Source organism: Trichomycterus rosablanca, chromosome 2 (genome assembly GCF_030014385.1).
Source record: "Trichomycterus rosablanca isolate fTriRos1 chromosome 2, fTriRos1.hap1, whole genome shotgun sequence".
In the NCBI taxonomy this organism is placed as follows: Eukaryota; Metazoa; Chordata; class Actinopteri; order Siluriformes; family Trichomycteridae; genus Trichomycterus; species Trichomycterus rosablanca.
The window spans coordinates 42,998,666-43,022,286 of NC_085989.1; the positions used below are offsets into that span (position 1 = coordinate 42,998,666).

The window sequence follows — 23,621 nt, forward strand, 5'->3', positions numbered from 1 at the left end:
ATAACTGGATGGATGGATGGATAACTGGATGGATGGATGGATAACTGGATGGATGGATGGATAACTGGATGGATGGATGGATGGATAACTGGATGGATGGATGGATAACTGGATGGATGGATGGATAACTGGATGGATAACTGGATGGATGGATGGATAACTGGATGGATGGATGGATAACTGGATGGATAACTGGATGGATGGATGGATAACTGGATGGATGGATGGATAACTGGATGGATAACTGGATGGATGGATGGATAACTGGATGGATAACTGGATGGATGGATGGATAACTGGATGGATGGATGGATAACTGGATGGATAACTGGATGGATGGATGGATAACTGGATGGATAACTGGATGGATGGATGGATGGATGGATAACTGGATGGATAACTGGATGGATGGATGGATAACTGGATGGATGGATGGATAACTGGATGGATGGATGGATGGACAAATATGCAAGAATAGTAAACACTGTTTCACAGCACTGTATAAAGATGATTCATTTATAAATCCTAATTATAATATGTTTAAGAAATAATCTACAAGGACATAAAGCTAATTTCCATGGCTTAGTGTCTCTTATTGCATCACATCAATAAAAATAAAATGGAAAGGGGCGGGGGGGGGGGGGGGGGGGGGTGTCTGCAGAGATGAATCTTTGAGACATTACATCCCTGAAGCAAGCGAACACCTAGAGAGAAGAAAAACAGCACAGAACAAAACAGACAGAAAAAAACCCACATGACTATTTCATCAACAAGAGAGCAAGAAAATAGCTTGTTTTTTTCAGTCACAATCACGACAGAGAACACGGCGACTCAAAAAGTATTTCTCCTCTGTACATCAGCAAAACGCTGATGTGCTGTTTTCCTTCATTTAACTGGACAACCATCGACTGTCCATTTCTAGCCTCGCAGTTTACTGAGTGTCCTCTTTCTCTTAGCAACAATAGCAAAGATGAACCACAGCAAAAGCAAGCCTGAGGATAAATTCTACACAAAGAGACACCCACTTGCCATCCTTGGACTGGGGTCTATGAGTGCTCAGGCCCTGTAGGCAGTGGGTATAAATGCCAGTCTAAAATCAGCTTAACAAAGCGGAGCAGTGAAAGCGATGACAGTAAATGGTCAGCCATAAAAATCAACGCATCATTTTTCTCTAGCCTGACCTAGATTATCATCCTGCCCCCCACCAGTCCCCTGGAGGGACACGACAAGCCACAAGATGAGAGATGAAGTGGACCAGAAAAAAGAAGACAGATCTTATTATGATTGGTGGTTAAAATGCTGCAGGTCTAAAAGCTGCAGTGTAAAAGAAGCATGTGTTGATACAAGCATGAAATCATTTCAATTGTTTCAATATTTGCACTTTACAGCTAGTGTACATTTTATTTTGGTTTGACTTATTGGTACAATTTATATGTTATGTTGCCATTGGTTAGGATTTTTACACAACAAGCAGCAAGCAGCGTAGCCTAGTGGTTAAGGTACTGGTTAAGGTACTGGACTACTAATCAGAAGGTTGCTGGTTCAAACCCCACCACTGCCAGGTTACTGCTGTGGGCCATTGAGCAAGGCCCTTAACCCTCAATTGCTCAGACAGTATACTGTAACTGTAATGTAAGTCGCTTTGGATAAAGGCATCTGCTAAATGCCAAAAATGTAAATGTAAAGGTAAATTAGTAGGGATGTCCCGATTTGATCTCACAGATCGGGATCAGGGCCGATCAAGGCATTTTTAACTGATCGGAAATCGGCTTTACTAATGCCGATCATAACCCGATCTTTTGTTTTACGTCAGCATGTCCGCTGTGTGGAAATACTTTAAATTGGAAAGTGAAACGTGTCCAACAGCAGTGTAATGTCTGTAATGCGAGCGTTTCACGAGGCAGTAGAAGCAGAGCTGCGTTCATTACTGTAGAATTTTACTGTTTATATGGTGTGTGAGTCGAGGATCACTCCGGTTTACAAAACAATAACTTTTAATCAGAGTATGAAAACTTCAGGACCAGAACATACAGCTTTTACGAGTTACAAGACTGAACGACATCTCAGTATCAAGCTCTCTGATTGGCTTAGTTATGTAACCGAGCGTCGTAGTGATGCACTCGCTTAATAAAGAAATAAAATACATGGTATATTCACAAATTGTCGGGAGCAAAACACTTTATTGACTTATTCTGTTCCGAATAGCGGACAGCCAGAGCCGAGCACGCTATCCCATGCACTATGGAAGCCCCAAAGGGTCAAAACACACTCACTTTGCGTAGACCCGTCCATCAAACCATTGTCACAATACAAGCACTTTAAGAACTGGCTTTCCTTCATAACAAGAGTGACTTTTCATTTTATTTTGGTATTCAGGTTTTACTGTAATGCTGTTAAGTAACTTATTTGTTTTTTATATTCAAGTTAAGCTGCTACACCACTTGTGAGTGGAGATTTTTGTTCATTTTTAGTGTATCACTGCATTAAACAGAATTATGTTCTTTGAATATAAAGTTCAAAGTGAAACTGTAATTATCTCACTTCATTTTTACTACAATGCTGCACTAGGTTTGTTTACTTTTATTTTGTAAAAGAACATTAAGCAATAGCTTGGATTCAGGCAATTTTTTTCCTACAGCACTGCAGAGCTATTCAGTTGTTAAACATATACACTGGATTAATTTGAATAATTGTAATGTACTTGAAGTGTGCACTGTGTGAACAGTATTATCTAGTTCTTATCTAGACAATATCTAGAAAATACAAGTATCGGTTTGAGAATCGGTATCGGATCGGGATCAAAATTAAAGATCGGGATCGGGAACAAAAAAACGTGATCGGGACATCCCTATAAATTAGCTTTCTAAGGTTTTGGGGAGCATTTCATAAGTACTAGGGATGTAACGATGCACCACAAGACAGTTAAAAATCGGTCCACATGTGCCACGATTCGAATCTGATATTCATTTAAGATGAATGGATATTCACTTTAAACAGCAGAGGGCACTGGCGCTATTCACCTCGACTGGTTGACGGCACTTTACAAAGTTGCCAGGTAGGGGGATTTTCCAGCCAAATGTATTTATGTGAGGATACTTACTTTATTTGTATTATTAATTTATTTATTTAATGTGGGATTTATTTTAAAATTTCATTTCAGTTTTTTTACACAGTAAGCATTATGTGGCATAGTTTGTACCTACCTCAGAAATAAAAGGGCATTCATTATTTACATAAATAAAAGATAAGCACAAATACAGTATTTAATTTTGTTTTATTTTAAAGAGAAATAATAAAAGGAAACTTTGTCATAATTTGTCTTCTATCTCATTTTGTGAGAAAAAATCGTATCGTGAACCCAGTATCGTGAATCGTATCACATCATGGGTAGAGTGTATCGTTATATCCCTAATAAGTAGCATATGGCAAGTTCATTAAAGTATTTGTCCTCAGACAGGTGACACACAAGATTTACCTTCAAGACTTCTTCATGATAAGAATGATTTCTAAAAGAATTACAGGATGACTTGAAAGCAGCAGGAACAACTGTTACACAATCATCCAACAACACTGTCTAATTAAGGGATGTAGTAACACAGCGGATAAAGTACTGGACTAGTAATTGGAAGTTGGCCCCACATGTGTATGTCAGGTTGCCACTGTTGGGGTCCTGAGCTAGACTCTTAACCCCAAAAGCTAATTTAATCTTTGTCTCCATGGCATAACTCCACACAGAAAGGACTCTGGCTGCTCAATCTGGGAATCAATCGCAGGACCTTGTTGCTGTGAGGTGACAGTGCTACCCATTGAGCCACCGTGCCGCCCTCTCTGGCATTTAAAAATCTCTTAAATAAGGTGATGGGAATTGGAAAAATGGATGGATGGATGGATGGATGGTTGGATGGATAGATGGATGGATAACTGGATGAATGGATGGATGGGTGGATAGATGGATGGATGGATAACTGGATAAATGGATGGATGGGTAGGTGGATGAATGGATGGATGGTTGGATAAATGGATGGATGGATAGATGGCTGGATGGATAGATGGATTGATAGATAGATGGCTGGATGGATAGGTGGATGAATGGATGGATGGATGGATGGATAGATGGATGGATGGATGGACAGATGGATGGATAGATGGATTGATAGATGGATGGATGGATAGATGGATTGATAGATGGATGGATGGACAGATGGATTGATAGATGGATGGATGGACAGATGGATGGATAGATGGATTGATAGATGGATGGATGGATAGATGGATTGATAGATGGATGGATGGATAGATGGATTGATAGATGGATGGATGGACAGATGGATGGATAGATGGATTGATAGATGGATGGATGGATAGATGGATTGATAGATGGATGGATGGATAGGTGGATGGATGGATAGATGGATTGATGGATGGATAGATAGGTGAGATGGATGGATGGATGGATAGATGGATTGATAGATGGCTGGACGGAAGGATGGATGGATGGATAACTGGATGAATGGATGGATGGATAACTGGATGAATGGATGGATGGATAGGTGGATGGATAACTGGATGAATGGATGGATGGATAGGTGGATGGATGGATGGATGGATGGATGGATAGATGGATTGATAGATGGCTGGACGGAAGGATGGATGGATGGATGGATAACTGGATGAATGGATGGATGGATAGGTGGATGGATGGATGGATGGATGGATGAATGGATGGATGGATGAATGAATGGATGGATAGGTGGATGGATGGATGGATGGATGGATAGGTGGATAAATGGATGGATGGATGGATGAATGGATGGATAACTGGATAAATGGATGGATAGGTGGATGGATGGATGGATGGATGAATAGGTGGATGGATGGATGAATGGATGGATAACTGAATAAATGGATGGATGGATGGATGGTTGAATGGGGGATTGATGGATGGTTAAATTTGTGTTTCAAACAAGACAAAACACAAAGTTCTGGGTTCAAATCTTAGCTCCAGGGACGCCATATAATGGCCTACCCTGCCCTCTGACCCTAGTTTACAAGAAAGCTGTGTTACGTGCAAGAAATTATTTAAATAAACTCATGAGCAGATTTACGCCTGTGATACAAACACTGTTCTCCAACAAGTGTGTTGTTATGGGTTTAATTATTTCCCCACTGAATGTATTTAAATGTGTTCTGTTTTTCTCTTGTTTCATTCATTGTTTGGGGTTTGTGTTTAAATGGTAACACTGAAAGATTTGTAAGTAATGAGCAGATTTTTAGTGATGTACATGTGTGTCAGAGTGACAAACTGGTGCTCTTAATGTGTGTTTGTGTGTTTGTCACCATCACTTTCACGAGTCCTCTCGGTCCCTGCAGCTGTCAATCACAAACAGCTAGACACGTTATCCCTGAGGACTCTGTTATTGAAATAAACACACACACGAATACACAGGACACCCTAAGGACAAGAAATGGGCCTTTTTATTAATGTTTTATGTAAGTCTAGTAAGAGTGCAAATGAGAGTAAGACAGAGTCAAGGTCGAGTCAAATCTGAGATAAGAATCTATCTGAGAGCAAGACAAAACAGTAGTTACAGATTACACATGATTAATCAGTTCAAGTTCAATGTCAAACACCATCTCAGGCAGTATTGTATTTCCCATGATGCCCACCATGCCACCCTCACTGGTATTTAAAATCCTCTTAAATATGGTAGTTAGAACCCTCCTCCAAGGGTGTTTAGCGGCACAGTGGTACTCCATATGATGAAGCTTTAAAAAATTGTTTTACATATTGAAATGTGGGCAGGCCATAGCCTAGTGGTTAAGGTACTGGTCTAGTAATCAGAAGGTCGCTGGTTCAAGCCCCACCACTGCCTGGTTGCTGCTGTTGGGCTCTTGAGCAAGGCCCTTAACCCTCAATTGCTCAGACTGTAAACTGTAACTGTAATGTAAGTCGCTCTGGATAAAGGCGTCTGCTAAATGCCGAAAATGTAAATGTAAATGTAAATAAGCAGTGGCAACTAGATGAAAATCAAATACATCTTTGTCTTTCTAAAAATGTGTAAGTTTTAATCTTCTGTAAACAGCATTAGCAAAGTCTGGATTGTGAAGGCAAAACCATCAGAAATCTGGCAACCTTTAGGTTATTTTAAGCACAATTGCCAAAGATTGGCCAATCTACTTTTTTCCCCCCTTTTTCTCCCCCTTTAGCGCATCCAATTGTTCAATTTGCATCGTGCTTCCTCTATGTCTATGCTGAACCCTGCCCTGACAGAGGAGATCGAAGCTAACCCATATCCCCTCTGAAACATGGGCAGCAGTTGGATGCATTTTTGCCACCCACACATTGACGAGTTTGGCGCCACCTAGCGTTGCATGCGGAGAGACACACCCTAAGGGCACTCTTCCTCATCTCTGTGCAGGCGCCTCTAATCAGCCGGCAGAGGTCGTAATCGCATTCTGACAGAGAGAGACCCACATCCGGTTCTTTGTCCCACCCCCCAACTGAGCAACCGGCCAATCGTTGCTCATACAGCCACTCGGCCTCAAACCGGGGAGGCAGAGCTGGATTCGATACGAGGTACTCAGAATCCAGCCCTGGTTGCAGTGTGTCTTTTTACGGCTGCGCCACCCGAGCGGCTGCCAATCTACTTTTTTAAAATAATACACTTTCTAAACATAATCAAACTTTATCAATACATGATGGAAACGCCTACCAATGATTAAAACATACAAGCTGTTTGATACACTGTATGATCAGGGCCGCAATGTAAAGGTACAAGTGAACTGTTTTACGGGCTGCATATAATAAGTCAAAATTAGGTTCTAAGTGGCCAGGCAAACTTCTGAACGAGTTAAGTCTAGGTCAACTGATAAAAATGATCAAGACAGAGTCTAAAGAAAATCTTACAATTAAAGCATTTAGTAGACACGCTTATCCAGAGCGACTTACAGTAGAGCATCCTCAGTAAACATTTCCTTACTCTAGTACAAATATACAACAGTCTGCTGAAACCATGTTAGAACAAAAGACTAGTAAGTGCAAGACTTCGTAAAGAGCTGCTGAAGACATTTAATCGTCTTTTGAAGACAGCAAGAGACTCAACTCTCTCACCTTGATGCCTGTCTTCCTTGAGTTCTGGTGGAGGATCAAGACGAGCCAAACCATGAAACCATGAAAGGGTGCGGGGTTACAGAACAAGGTTTGATGAGTTCTCTAAATGAGCTTGGGGATGGTCCATTTTTGGCTTTGTAGGCAAACATAATTGTTTTAAACTGAACGTGGGAATCCACAGGAGGTCAGTAGCCAGTGTTTGTTTGTTTATTAGGATTCTAACGTGATGTTTTACACTTTGGTTACATTCATGACAGGAATAGTAGTTACTCATTACACAAGGTTATATCGAACACAGTCATGGACAATTTAGTGTCTCCAATTCACCTCACTTCCATGTCTTTGGACTGTGGGAGGAGACCGGAGCACCCGGAGGAAACCCACACGGACACGGGGAGAACATGCTAACTCCACACAAAAAGGACCAGGACCGCCCCACCTGGGGATCAAACCCAGGACCTTCTTGCTGTGAGGCGACAGTGCTACCCACTTAGCCACCGTGCCACCCCAGGGGCATGACTGAGGGGGTGACATGACTGTCTTATTCAAGTCAAAGTCCATATAAGAGTAAAGATCAAGTCTAAAAGAGGTCACATCTAATTCAAGACCATGCCTTAAGGAGGTCAAGTCAAAAGGAGTCAAAATAAATGGTGCTACTCTGACCTTTAACCCTTTCCTTCTCTAATTTACCTGTAAAGCTACTTTTATTTTATTATAGCATCAAAAGAACTGGCTGCTTAAAACACATCAAACATCTCCACGTTCCACAAGTTGGGATAAACGAGCAGCCAGGAGACCCAAATCCAGACAGGACATCCTGTTAATCTGTTCCCATTAAAAACATGAAAGAAAGCATAAATAGGAAGCACACTGAGGTAAATCAAACTGCTTTCATCCTCATCAAATTAGGTGTTTAAAACAGCAGCTGCGCTACAAACTGGGCCTCAAGCGCCTCACACTGACAATTAACCCTTGACCTTTTTTATCTAAAACATGGCCTGGTTTCATTTTTCCTATCACTAGCAGAGCACCTGATTCTTACTGCACTGAGTTTAAATCTCGATCTGATTAACAGTCCTAACGAAACTTTCATCTGTCTGAAAACCCAGTGAGCTGCTTTGCTGCCTAATGCCTACCTGTGCAGCTGCCTCAGTAGAGAGGATTCTAATAAGACATCGAACTCATAAGGCAGATTATTTAGACGCATTACTTAGACGCAGTTTTCACTTACTTAGCTAACACAGTTAGCCTCAGGCCGTTCAAATCAGTGGGCTGAGGTGGCACAACCCGCTAGCATGCCAGCTAACATCTCCCTTCGTGTAACGAAAACATATTGGTATCATTAAGATTTTTACACAACAAGCAGCATATATGGTGACGGTTGTTGGGAAACAGGTGAAATCCCATTAATTCATAATTAGCATATGGAAAGTTTATTGAAGTATTTGTCCTCAGACAGGTGACACACACAAGGTTTAACAATCTGCTTCCAGACTTATGATAGCAATGATTTCTAAAAGAATTGCAGGATGCCTTGAAAGCAGCAAGAGCAACAGTTGCACAATTAACCAATTATTCAACACCCTGTGCAAAACAACAGTGTCTGTTCAAGAGATGTAGTAACTCAGCGGTTGGCTGGATCAAGCCCCATATGTGCCAGGTTGCCAATGTTAGGTTCCTGAGCAAGACCCTTCACCTGAATGGTGAAAATGTAATCTCTGTCTGCATGGCATAACTTTACACAGAAAGGACCCGGATTGCTCCATATGGGAATCAATCCCAGGACCTTCTAGCTGTGAGGCGACCGTGCTACCCACGGAGGCACCCTCTCTGGCATTTAAAAATCTCCATCTGATTAACAGTCCTAACGAAACTCTGTTTCATCTGTCTGAAAACCCAGTGAGCTGCCTTGCTGCCTAATGCCTACCTGTGCAGCTGCCTCAGTAGAGAGGATTCTAATAAGACATCGAACTCACAAGGCAGATTATTTAGACGCACTACTTAGACGCAGTTTTCACTTACTAAGCAAGATTATAAGCCAGTTAAACTGTCACTGACAAGCCCGAATTTGCAAATAAACAAATTAAAAATCAATTCAAATTTATTTACATTTGAAAAGTTGTGCCGCACTGAATTCTGGGATTGCCTTCACCGCTAAGGAAGCATCGGATGCTCCCTCGTTATTCAGTCAGATTATCACTCAGAAATAAGGCATGTCAGTAGGCAGCATTTTAAGAGACCTACTAACGTAGTAAACATGCCTTCTTGACCATGAAGTTGGGAGTCCTATTTTAAAACCACGTACAGCTCCTAGGTGCCGCAGCGGGATATTTCGCTAGCACTCCTTGGTTCGAAACTCGGCGTTGCCACCAGTCGGCTGGGAGCCATCTAGCGAACATAACTGGCAGTGCCTGCAGCAGACACTGACTGGCTACCGTGTCTGCTAGAGCGGGATGACCAGACGATGTGGATGGGGTCTTCAATCACTGTGCAAGGATCCTGATTAGCAGATGGAGGCGCCTGTGCCGAATGCAAAAGACTGCGCAGGGATCGGAGGAGGCGTGAGCAGGAATAATACCCTCCTCGAATGCAATCAGGGATCCCCAGCAGCGGAAGACAAACTGACTACACTAAATTGGGAGAAATTAGCTAATTGTAGGAAAATATTAGTAAGAGAAAACATCCAACAAATAGACAGCAGTACAGTCAGTAGGAGACAATTCAACCTATTTCTCTATTTCTGGGTAATGGGGTTATTTTGAGCTGATTGGCTGTGCGCTTTACTTTTTTTTTCAATAAATGATGTGATGCTTGGCAATCCCAGGCATCTGTGAGCTCATGTGAAGGAACAAGGCCAGATTTTTGCAGCTCCATTAAGAGCAGAGAAGAATAGTAAAATAAAGCAGATTATAAATTTTTGGGGGGGTAAAGGGGAGGGGTGGACCCCTGTGATGGATTAGCGCCCTGTACAGAGTATTCCTGCCTGGTGGCCAATGTGTCCCAACAAAACCAGACCTGCCACTGGTTACACAAGATTCATCAGTTTAAGTTTAATATCAAACACAGTCATGGACAATTTTGTATCTCCAATTCACCTCACTTGAACGTTTGGACAGTGGGAGGAAACCGGAGCTCCTGGAGGAAACCCACACAGACACAGGGAGAACATGCAAACCCAGGACCTTCTTGCTTTGATGCTTTGTGGTGCAAACTGTTGACAATCCCTATCCATTGCTTTACTGCACAATTATAATAGGTCTGTCTGAAAACTTAGTGATCTCTCTACATAGACACATTTCACATCATCCTACACTCTCCCGAGAAGAAGGAATGTCTGCATTCTTACATACATTAAAATGCTGCCTACTAAGATGTCTTAATTCTAGGTGATAATCTGACTGAATAACGATGGAAAATCTGATGCTTCCTTGGCAATGAAGGCAATCCCAGCATTCAGTGTGGCACAACTTTTCTCACATATAGCGGACAAATGCAGAGCTTTTTTAAAAGTAAATACATTTTCATTGAATTTTAATTTGTATAAAGGTGCACAAGTGTCATTTATTTGCAAATCCGAGCTCGTCAGTGACAGTTTAACCGTTTTCAGTACACGAAAGGAAGACGTTAGCTGGCATGCTAGTGGGTTGTGCAGTCACAGCCCAGTGGTTTGAATGGACTGATGCTGACTGTGTTAACTTAGTAAGCAAAAACTCGCTGTATAAGTAGTGTGTCTAAATAATCTGCCCTATAAGTTTGATGTCTTATTAGAATCCACTCTACTGAGGCAGCTGATCAGGTAGGCAGTAGGCAGCAAGGCAGCTCACTAGGTTTTTGGACAGATCTAATAACTGTAAAATCAGTCTTTGCCATTATTAGTTACATTTGCATACATTTACATATTCAAGAGGAACAGCCTGTACACGTTCCAGGGTGGCACCATTAACCCCGTACTCTTCATCTCTGTGCTCGGATTGGATTCTTCTTCACTTCTGAGCTGCTTCGGATAAAAATGTCCACTGAATAATTAAATGTTTCAACATTTTAATGACACGAGTCGCTTTAGATCAGCTCGTCCTCATTAACCAAAAAGCTCGTTTGAAGAACGATGGAGGTTAACAAGCCGGTCACGCTCTGACACGGCTGTATAGGAACACACACCCCAGGGTGACCATAGCAACTGTTACATGGTAACCAAATTCAGCTGTGAGTGTTTGTGAAATCAGGATTATGGTTCTTACTACATTTTCTACATCAGTCAGTAATTAAAGGTGCGTGTGGGAGAACTGTCTGTCTGCAGCAGGCGAGTGCATTATTTTATCTGCCATGTTTTCATTTGTGCGCTGTACAGATGGAAGAGAGGACTGGCAAGACGGATATAAAATTAACAGGCCAGCCTATTAATAATAAGTAATAATAAAATATTAACCAGTGTCTTTAATGCTTAATTTACACTACACGATTTTTGCCCTGATTTTCACTCACTGACAGATGTGGCAACTCGGAGGCAAACTGCCATTTGCTCAGGGTTCGGGGTTTGTGATCATTATTTATTTTATTTTTTTCTATTTTATTTATGCATCCCTTTTTCACCCATGCACAGACGCCTCTCTATCTGCTAATCAGAGTCCTTACACAGCGTTTGAAGACCCCACCCACATAGTCCGGTCATCCTGCCCTAGCAGAAGTGTTTCTGCTGCAGGCACTGCCAATTATGCCCGCTAGGTGACGCCCAGCCGACCGGTGGCAACGTCGAGTTTTGAACCGAGGGGTGTTCAGAATCTCGGTGCCGGTGTGCTAGCGGAATGTCCCGCTGTGACACCTGGGCGCCCCTCGTGATCGTTTTTTAACATATCAATCCAAGCGGCTTGACAAACACTCATGTTAAATACCTGGACCTGTCGGCAACTCAAAATCATGTGGCGAAAAGTGTAGCGATCAGTATTAGTACCCTTATCGTCCACGCCAAACCATCATACCAATGTTGCATTGCAAAAAAATATTTATTTCATCTAGTTATAAATATATTCTCCCCCTTTAGCATGTCCAATTGCCCGATTGCGTCATGCTTCCTCTCCACCAATGCCGATCCCTGCTCTGACCGAGGAGATCAAAGCTAACCCACGCCCCCTCCGACACGTGGACAGCAAGCCGTATGCATCTTATCACCCACACACTGACGAGTGTTGTGCCACCTAGCGTTGTGTACGGAGAGACACACCCTAAGAGCACTCTTTCCTCATCTCTGTGTAGGCGCCTCTAATCAGCCAGCAGAGGTCGTAATTGCACCAGTCTGACAGAGACCTCTATCCGGCTTAGGCCCGCCCATCTGAAACAACAGGCCAATCGTTGTTCATGTGGCCGCTCAGCCTCAGCCGGCAAGGCAGAGCTGAGAATCGATACGATGTATTGGAGATCCCAGCTCTGGTTGCAGCGTGTGTTTTTACCGCTGCGCCACCTGAGCGGCCAAGATCTAGTTATATATTTAAATGGAAAAGCACTTGGGGACTTTAGACTCCTCACAGGACCTACTTGCTGTGAGGTGAAAGTGCTACCCACCGAGCCACTGTGCCACCCTTAAAAACACACCCTAATTTACTAAATAATCTAATATTATAAAATAATCTTACGATAATTAATTTATTAATTATTTAGCTATAACATTATCTGGGCCTATGTTTGCTATCTATACACAAGTACATGTACTATACAGAAAATGTACCTACTGCTGTACAAAGGCCTTAACATTATAATAAACAAGCCAATAGTTCCTGAGACTCATGGTCTGATTTCACCAGAATCACTGGGCACAATGCAGTAACATGGGCTGGATAGAACGCCAATCCATAGCAGGGTCTCGGCCATCCGATTTCCAGATGGTAAAGCATGACAGCCTATTTTAGACTGGTGCTCAGGAAACCTGTGTCACATCCAAATAAAAAGTTCTTGTGATGCCCTTGGACCACACAACAGCACACAGCTACAGGATCAGAGGTATACAGAAAAATACACCTCTATATAATCCACACGAACTTTCCTTTCTGCCTTTATTACCTTAAATTAGGCCGGTCATAAACCCGCACCCTGCACCTCATTACCATCACGCATGAGTTACAGAGCTGCAGTGCAGCAAAACGTCCTACAGAGAGGTCAGCGAGCACGGGAGCTAACCAAGGTCTAACTAATCATGTCAATTCCACCGGGTACGAGCATCAACCTCTTTCATCTAACAGCTCTTATTAAACGTGGAGCTGTGCCAACAAGGACACGCTGCAAGATGGCGAGCGATAAGGAGTACAGGCCGAGCAGAAGTCCTAACGCAGCGTGGTGGAAGTTCCTGCAGAGAGAGCGCCCACTCCACGCTCCGCTGAGTCTGAAACTAGCACCCAAACAAAGTCTGCTCCTTCATAAACAGCACTGTGTTTACGGGCGGCGCATTTCTATTCCAGTGCATATGTTTACTTCAAATTACACACTGTGGGTGTGTCTGAAAACCTACTGATCTCTTTACATCTCGAGAAGAGGGCATGTCTAAATTCATAGATCCCTTAAAATGCTGCTTACTGAGTTGCCTTAATTTTGAGTGATAATCTGACTGAATAACAAAGGAAGCATCCAATGCCTCCACAGTGGTGAAGGCAATCCCAGCATTCAGTGTAGCATAAAAAAATACGGCAGGTGAATGCGAAGCCACCAATGGAGTTCTTTTTTTTTAATGTAAATACATTCTCATTGATTTGAATGGCCTGAGGCTAACTGTGTAGCTACAGTGGGGTCAAAAAGTATTCAGTCAGCCACTGATTGTGCAGGTTCTCCTACTTAGAAAGATGAGAGAGGTCTGTAATTTTCATCATAGGTACACTTCAACTATGAGAGACAAAATGAGAAAAAAAATCCAGGAAATCACATTGTAGGATTTTTAAAGAATTTATTTGTAAATTATGGTGGAAAATAAGTATTTGGTCAATAACAAAAGTTCTACTCAATACTTTGTAACATAACCTTTGTTGGCAATGACAGAGGTCAAACGTTTCCTGTAAGTCTTCACCAAGTTTGCACACACTGTAGCTGGTATTTTGGCCCATTCCTCCATGCAGATCTCCTCTAGAGCAGTGATGTTTTGGGGCTGTCGCTGGGCAACACGGACTCCACAAATTTTCTATGGGGTTGAGGTCTGGAGACTGGCTAGGCCACTCCAGGACCTTGAAATGCTTTTTACGGAGCCACTCCTTCATTGCCCGAGCGGTGTGTTTGGGATCATTGTCATGCTGGAAGACCCAGCCACGTTCCATCTTCAATGCTCTCACTGATGGAAGGAGGTTTTGGCTTAAAATCTCACGATACATGGCCCCGTTCATTCTTCCCTTAACACGGATCAGTCGTCCTGTCCCCTTTGCAGAAAAACAGCCCCAAAGCATGATGTTTCCACCCCCATGCTTCACAGTAGATATGGTGTTCTTGGGTTCTTCTTCTTCCTCCAAACACGACGAGTTGAGTTTTTACCAAAAAGTTCCATTTTGGTTTCATCTGACCACATGATATTCTCCCAATCCTCTTCTGGATCATCCATATGCTCTCTGGCAAACTTCAGACGGGCCTGGACATGTACTGGCTTAAGCAGGGGGACACACCTGGCACTGCAGGATTTGAGTTCCTCTCTGCGTAGTGTGTTACTGATGGTAGCCTTTGTTACTTTGGTCCAAGCTCTCTGCAGGTCATTCATCAGGTCCCTCCGTGTAGTTCTGGGATTTTTGCTCACCATTCTCATGATCATTTTGACCCCACGGGATGAGATCTTGACCCCAAGGGAGATTATCAATGGTCTTGTATGTCTTCCATTTTCTTACAGTTGCTCCCACAGTTGATTTATTCACACCAACCTGCTTGCCTATTGTAGATTCACTCTTCCCAGCCTGGTGCAGGTCTACAATTTTCTTCCTGGTGTCCTTCGACAGCTCTTTGGTCTTGGCCATGGTTGAGTTTGGAGTCTGACTGTTTGAGGCTGTGGACAGGTGTCTTTTATACAGATAACGAGGTCAAACAGGTGCCATTAATACAGGTAACGAGTGGAGGACAGAAGAGCTTCTTAAAGAAGAAGTTACAGGTCTGTGAGAGCCAGAAATCGTTTTGTTTGTTATTGACCAAATACTTATTTTCCACAATCAGTGGCTGACTAAATACTTTTTGACCCCACTGTAACTGTGTAGTAAACAAAAACAGTGGTGATGTTATCGCGGTAATCACTGTCTAAGTAGTGTTTTGTTTAAAAATAAAGTAGGCGCTGGGGTGGCACAGAGATCTAATGTGCTAGTCCTGTGTTAATTTGGATGTATGTTTATAAATTCTGTCTGACTGGAATGTCCAGATTACGTTTCTCAGCCAATAAAATTCTTCTGTGATGTTCCATGGTCAATCACTCATGGTCCATTTTATCAGCTCCACTTACCATATGAAAGCACTTTGTAGTTCTACAATTACTGACTGCAGTACATCTGTTTCTCTGCATACGTTTTCAGCCTGCTTTTATCCTGCTCTTCAATGGTCAGGACCCCCACAGTACCACTACAGAGCAGGTGTTATTTAGGTGGTGGATCATTCTCAGCACTGCAGTGACACTGACATGGTGGTGGTGTGTTAGTGTGTGTTGCTGCTGGAGTTTTTAAATACCTTGTCCACCCACTGTCCACTCTATTATACACTCCTACCTAGTTGGTCCACCTTGTAGATGTAAAGTCAGAGACGATCGCTCATCTATTGCTGCTGTTTGAGTTGGTCATCTTCTAGAGCTTCATCAGTGGTCACAGGACGCTGCCCATGCGGCGCTGTTGGCTGGATATTTTATAGGTTGGTGGACTATTCTCAGGCCAGCAGATACAGTGAGGTGTTTAAAAACTCCAGCAGCGCTGCTGTGTCTGATCCACTTATACCAGCACAACACACACTAACACACCACCACCATGTCAGTGTCACTGCAGTGCTAAGAATGATCCACTAGCCAAATAATACCTACTCTGTGGTGGTCCTTTGGGGGTCCTGACCATTGAAGAACAGCATGAAAGGGGGCTAACAAAGCATGCAGAGAAACAGATGTACTACAGTCAGTAATTGTAGAACTACAAAGTGCTTCTATATGGTAAGTGGAGCTGATAAAAGACAGAGTGTGTAGAAACAAGGAGGTGGTTTTAATGTTATGGCTGATCAGTGTATATATAAATGGATTAGTAATAAGAAAGTCACTGGTTCAAGTCCCACCACTGGCAGGTTGCTGCTGTTGGGCCCTTGAGCAAGGCCCTTAACCCTCAATTGCTTAGAATGAATACTGTCACAGTACTGTAAGTCACTTTGATTCAAGCAATCTAAATAAAAAGCTCATTTCTATTCACTAATCCTTCTTTTTTGAGTTCCACTCGAGCATGGCACACATGAACTTGTTTACTATGGCTCACACAAATGCTCCTTATAATAAGAGAGCGATTTCATCCTGTCCCTGAAACGCTCTCTCCATTCATCTAAAACTCTTTGAAGCCTGGTCCGCCGTGACTGAAGCGTGCCTCAAACACCAAATACGATTTAGTAAAAGACGATTTAGTGGACTGCCCGTCTCAGGGTTTAAATTCTGCTGGTATTTTTCAGCCTCTACACCCAAACATTACTCAGAGGAAATGTTTTTTATTCTGTGGAATATAGTGGAATCTTTACACCAAAGCTGTTGGGGGAGAAAGAGCCATAATGGGTAGAATAATGCGATTGTGAATTTCCTCACTTCCCACCAGCACTCTGTTTTGGAGCAGATCAAAGGTAATAATCCCCCATAATCCCCGGCTGTGCTTCTGTTGTTTTTATAGTCATTAGGAGGAAGTGAGGCTGCCTGCCACCCTTCCTGTTTATACTATAGTACTGCTGCTGCATTTAAAAGAAAGGAAAAATGGTAATGAAAAAACACTACGGTTATACCGTTTCATGGATTCCCATTCGAAAGCAGAATCAGGTGAGTGTTAGGCATCAAATTAAAATATGAATAAGCTTGAGAACTGAAAATCTTGATGCGCTCCAAAACCTTAGTTTGCTGCTCATTCTGTAGGTGACAGAGGTGAGAGTTTGATTTTTGATTCTTGCACATCAGCCTCTAAACCAGGGGTCACCAACACGGTGCCCACGGGCACCTGGTCGCCCACAGGGACCACATGAGTCATCCGCAGGGCATGTTCTAAAATAGCACTAGTGACTATAGAGCTCCGTCTAAAAATTGTGTTTGTGTTGCTGTTCTTGTTGAATCTATAACACTTGCATTGATGTAGATTTGAAAATGTCAATACTGAATATAACACTATCCCGAATACATCATATCGAGTCTCAGCTCTGCCTGCCGGCTAAGGCTGAGCGGCCACATGAACAACGATTGGCCTGTTGTTCAGATATGGGTGGGACTAAGCCGGATGGGGTCTCTCTCTCATGACTGGTGCAATTACGACCTCTGCTGGCTGATTGATGGCGCCTGCACGGAGATGGGAAAAGAGTGCTCTCAGGGTGTGTCTCTCCGTACACAATGCTGAGCTGAACTGCACTCGTCAAAGTGTAGGTGATAAGATGCATACGACATGCTGCCCAAATGTCGAAAGGGGGCGTGGGTTAGCTTCGTTCTCCTCAATCAGAGCAGAGATCAGCATTGGTGGAGAGGAAGCATGATGCAATCAGGCAATTGGACGTGCTAAAAAGGGAGAAAAAGGGGAGAAAATGCATAAACCAAACCAAACAAAAAAAAAAAAAAAAAAAAAAAAAAAAAAAAAAAATATTATAGATGATAGATAGATAGATAGATAGATAGATAGATAGATAGATAGATAGATAGATAGATAGATAGATAGATAGATAGATAGATAGATAGATAGATAGATAGATAGATAGATAGATAGATAGATAGATAGATAGATAGATAGATAGATAGATAGATAGATAGATAGATAGATAATGAGCGCTGATCTTGTCCGGGTGCGGAGTTTTATATATCGTGCACATAACACTGAGACAGCAAGCGCAGCTACGATGGGTAGCGAAATGCGGGTTTTATCCCCAAAAAATAATTTTGATCAAAATGCTCACTCATACAAAACAGATTTAGATTAATAGAGATAAATTATGTTACATGTTGAATTATATGTGTTTTCTACCATGGTAAATCGTTGTTAATAATCATTAACATTAACATTAGATCAGCCAGTCTCTTCATATATATGAATATTTATAATAATAATAATAATAATAATAATAATAATATAATTGAAGGTGAACCGTGCAACTTTATGTTATTCAGGAAGTTTGTAACAAGTAGCCCTTCGTATTATTTAGTACCCTTGAAGTAGCTCTCGGTCTCGAAAAGGTTGGTGACCCCTGCTCTAAACAAAGTAAAGCTTGTTGGACTATGGGCAGTGTTATGCATGTTCCAGGAGATTTTAAATAACGCCAGATCTGTTTTTTCTGACCGTCCTGACAGGGTGTTTTTATTATCACAGTGATATGATGATATACAGTGTATCACAAAAGTGAGTACACCCCTCACATTTCTGCAGATATTTAAGTATATCTTTTCATGGGACAACACTGACAAAATGACACTTTGACACAATGAAAAGTAGTCTGTGTGCAGCTTATATAACAGTGTAAATTTATTCTTCCCTCAAAATAACTCAATATACAGCCATTAATCTCTAAACCACCGGCAACAAAAGTGAGTACACCCCTTAGTGAAAGTTCCCGAAGTGTCAATATTTTGTGTGGCCACCATTATTTCCCAGAACTGCCTTAACTCTCCTGAGCATGGAGTTTACCAGAGCTTCACAGGTTGCCACTGGAATGCTTTTCCACTCCTCCATGACGACATCACGGAGCTGGCGGATATTCGAGACTTTGCGCTCCCCCACCTTCCGCTTGAGGATGCCCCAAAGATGTTCTATTGGGTTTAGGTCTGGAGACATGCTTGGCCAGTCCATCACCTTTACCCTCAGCCTCTTCAATAAAGCAGTGGTCGTCTTAGAGGTGTGTTTGGGGTCATTATCATGCTGGAACACTGCCCTGCGACCAGTTTCCGGAGGGAGGGGATCATGCTCTGCTTCAGTATTTCACAGTACATATTGGAGTTCATGTGTCCCTCAATGAAATGTAACTCCCCAACACCTGCTGCACTCATGCAGCCCCAGACCATGGCATTCCCACCACCATGCTTGACTGTAGGCATGACACACTTATCTTTGTACTCCTCACCTGATTGCCGCCACACATGCTTGAGACCATCTGAACCAAACAAATTAATCTTGGTCTCATCAGACCATAGGACATGGTTCCAGTAATCCATGTCCTTTGTTGACATGTCTTCAGCAAACTGTTTGCGGGCTTTCTTGTGTAGAGACTTCAGAAGAGGCTTCCTTCTGGGGTGACAGCCATGCAGACCAATTTGATGTAGTGTGCGGCGTATGGTCTGAGCACTGACAGGCTGACCCCCCACCTTTTCAATCTCTGCAGCAATGCTGACAGCACTCCTGCGCCTATCTTTCAAAGACAGCAGTTGGATGTGACGCTGAGCATGTGCACTCAGCTTCTTTGGACGACCAACGCGAGGTCTGTTCTGAGTGGACCCTGCTCTTTTAAAACGCTGGATGATCTTGGCCACTGTGCTGCAGCTCAGTTTCAGGGTGTTGGCAATCTTCTTGTAGCCTTGGCCATCTTCATGTAGCGCAACAATTCGTCTTTTAAGATCCTCAGAGAGTTCTTTGCCATGAGGTGCCATGTTGGAACTTTCAGTGACCAGTATGAGAGAGTGTGAGAGCTGTACTACTAAATTGAACACACCTGCTCCCTATGCACACCTGAGACCTAGTAACACTAACAAATCACATGACATTTTGGAGGGAAAATGACAAGCAGTGTTCAATTTGGACATTTAGGGGTGTAGTCTCTTAGGGGTGTACTCACTTTTGTTGCCGGTGGTTTGGACATTATTGGCTGTATATTGAGTTATTTTGAGGGAAGAATAAATTTACACTGTTATATAAGCTGCACACAGACTACTTTTCATTGTGTCAAAGTGTCATTTTGTCAGTGTTGTCCCATGAAAAGATATACTTAAATATCTGCAGAAATGTGAGGGGTGTACTCACTTTTGTGATACACTGTATAATGTCAGACATTATAAAATTGTATCCAATTTTTGGATAGTTTTTTATGCAGTTTTTAATGCAGTACATCTGGATCATTTAAGTCAGGGTTATTCAATTTTGAGCCACATTTTGCTGATTTGAGACAGGCAACACAAACAATGCTTCTTACTCTCTCACTGTACAATCTGGTCCTACTGTGATTTACAAGATGTAACATAAAGCCTCCACAAGGGGGCGTTCACGTACAAGTTCATATAAGTATTATTATAATTATCTGTGACCTTTTTTTTTGGCTCATGGCCCATTAAGGGTCATGACCCAGGGGTTGAAAAACCCAGATTTAATGGGCCACAACAATGACAAAAAGCTACTCTTAATGGCCATACACATGTAATAACGTATAGGAAGAAGAGGTCTGAAGAACAGATGAGGGGTTCACCACGTGTCACACATGAGACACAAGCCACATGTTTAGTAAACCAAGCTGCTTATTTCTAATCTATAGCAAAGCAGTTTCAAATCATTTCCATATAAAAGAATTCATTTATAAAAAAAAAACTACTAATACCAATAAAAAACGAATAAAAGAATAGAATATGATTTAGAAGGCTATAAAAACCAACATTAAACAAAGAAGAAAATACTGTATTTTAACATAAGGTGTTCAAAGGGAGCAGCAGTAAATTATGCTAGAACACTACCACCACAGTGCTATCAACCGGTTGGGTGTCTACATACAAACATGATTGGCTATGGATGAATAGATGAATCAATGTTTTATTCAGTCAGTCAGTCACAGACAACAGAACAGTTATGGCCATAACAAGCCAAGATACATGTACAAAGTACAATCAGCTGTGACTAAGAGAATGTACAGGGCTGTAATTCATTGTGATTATCAGCCATACACTCTATGTACTGTGATTTATTTAATTATGTAACATCCTCTTCAGGATTTACATTATTACCAGTAAAAATGTAAAACTGGTAATCTTCCTCTAATATTAGCAAAGGTTGTTTTCTTTAAAATACTCCCACTGCAGTAAACAGCTCATGACACTCGTAAACACGAAAACTGCTTCATTAAAAGCATTCGCCAGAGGCATCTCCAGATGTTCATAATTATGACATTTATGCAAGACTACAATGCAGGAAACAAAAACCAAAACATAAACCCATAAGCTCAGCCAAAAGTCTTTCATAATGCACATATAATCTAACCCTGGGCTGAGTTCAGAGCACAGGGTCCGACCCAGGTTATATTTTTCAGATCAATTGCAAGTCTAAACAGTGTAAGTACGCTGGGTTGGGCTGCTTGGAAGCGCTGCTGGGGTTTATTTTGCTGTCAGCTGGCGTTCATGAGGCATTAGCTTTGATTTATATCCACATTTAAATTAAATAATTATTAATCAACCAGAATATAAAAATCATTCAGAGATCATCACAAACACACACTGCTGCAGCTACAAATGATTACAGATAGACAGACAGACAGATGGACGAACAGACGGAAAGACAGACAGATAGATGAATGAATGGATGGACGAACAGACAGAAGAAAGGACAGACAGACAGAAAGACAGACAGACAGAAAGACAGATAGATAGTAGACAGATAGGAGTACATAGGTTGATAGACAAAAGAACTGAATGGATTGACAGACAGACATGTAGACATATAGACATACAGACATACAGACAGACAGAGGGATGGACGGACAGACAGATAAATAGATAAGAGGGATGAACAGACAGATAGAAAGAGGGACGGATGGACAGACAGAGAGATAGATAAATAGACAGACAGAGGAACAGACGGACAGACAGATAAATAGATAGAGGGACGAATAGACAGACAGAAGGATAGACGGACGGACAGACAGACAGAGGAACAGACGGAGAGACAGGCAGAGATAGATAGATAGACAGACAGACAGACAGACAGAGGAACATACGGACAGATATAAATAGATAGTGGGACGAACAGACAGACAGATAGATAGAGGAACGGACAAACTGACAGACAGATAGATAGAGGGAAGGAAAGACTGACAGACGGACAGACAGACAGATAGAGGAACAGACGGAGAGAGACAGAGATAGATAGATATATAGACAGACAGACAGACAGACAGAGTAACAGACAGACAGAAGATAGATAAAAGAACAGACAGACTGACAGACAGATAGACAGACGGACGAATAGACAGGCAGACAGACAGACAGAGATGCAGAGACAGACAGAGAAATAGAAAGACAGACAGAGTAACAGACGGACAGACAGACAGAAAGAGCGATAGATAGATAGATAGATAGATAGATAGCTAGATAGATAGCTAGATAGATAGATAGATAGATAGATAGATAGATAGATAGATAGCTAGATAGATAGCTAGATAGATAGATAGATAGATAGATAGATAGATAGATAGATAGATAGATAGATAGATAGATAGATAGATAGATAGATAGATAGATAGATAGACGGACGGACGGACGGACGGACGGACGGACGGACGGAAGGGGCAGACAGACAAATAATATATATGAGTTTATTTGTGCTCAAAGGTTGTGCAAGGTTACATGATGCACACATCTAACATAAATCATTTCTCTCAGTTCAGCTCAGGAACAAAATGTATTTATGAATGTACGAGTTTACTACAGGAGATACAAACCCATTATACTGCAAACGTCTTCTCTTTCTTCATTTCTTAGAGAAAAACAGGTTGATGAACAGAATGGAATAAAGCAGCAGCAGCTCACCATCATCATCAGAAATAAACCATGCAGAACTGCACCATACTGGAGCTTTAACAATGTGACTATTAAAACCCTGAGATGATTTTTATTCCACACTATTTTCACCGCTTATTAGCCTGAACGTGCAGATTAAAGAACACGAACAGTCATGCAGCCACCCACTGCCACAAAATATCCAGCTGTAATTACAGTCCTTCAGCTTCTGCTGTTGCTGTTTAGCTTTTCCACTCACAAGTCGAGCCCATAACAATCCAGCTGCTCACATCTGCAGTGTCCTTCACGATTTACATGTATAGAACAGTATGGGTAAAATCAACGTTATACTTATTAACGTTCCGTTAATGTGCACTCACGCTTTCATGGTTTTAAAAATGTGATGAGAGGAGAACCTACCATGGGTGATACGCTGGGGGTCTCAGAGGAGAACCGAGTCGCACTTGGGCTGTTTCAGCTGTGGCCAGCAGCCAAAATCCCATCTCCTTATAAATGGACACTAAATCGTTACCTGTAGGAACAAACACACAAACAAGACATTAGAAAAGTCTGAAAGTGCTGAAGTCCAACACCAACAAAACAACAGCTCTTGTTCCCCAAATATTT

General features: G+C 42.0%; 1 protein-coding gene across 1 annotated transcript in view; it reads right to left on the reverse strand.

Annotated features, from left to right (window-relative positions):
* The window catches only part of tanc2a (tetratricopeptide repeat, ankyrin repeat and coiled-coil containing 2a), a 299,606-nt gene that overhangs the window by 186,382 nt on the left and 89,603 nt on the right, over positions 1 to 23,621 (reverse strand). Inside the window, exon 2 of the mRNA XM_063016038.1 lies at positions 23,415 to 23,526. The gene's annotated coding sequence lies outside the window, so the exon portion shown is untranslated. The remainder of the gene's footprint in view (positions 1 to 23,414; positions 23,527 to 23,621) is intronic.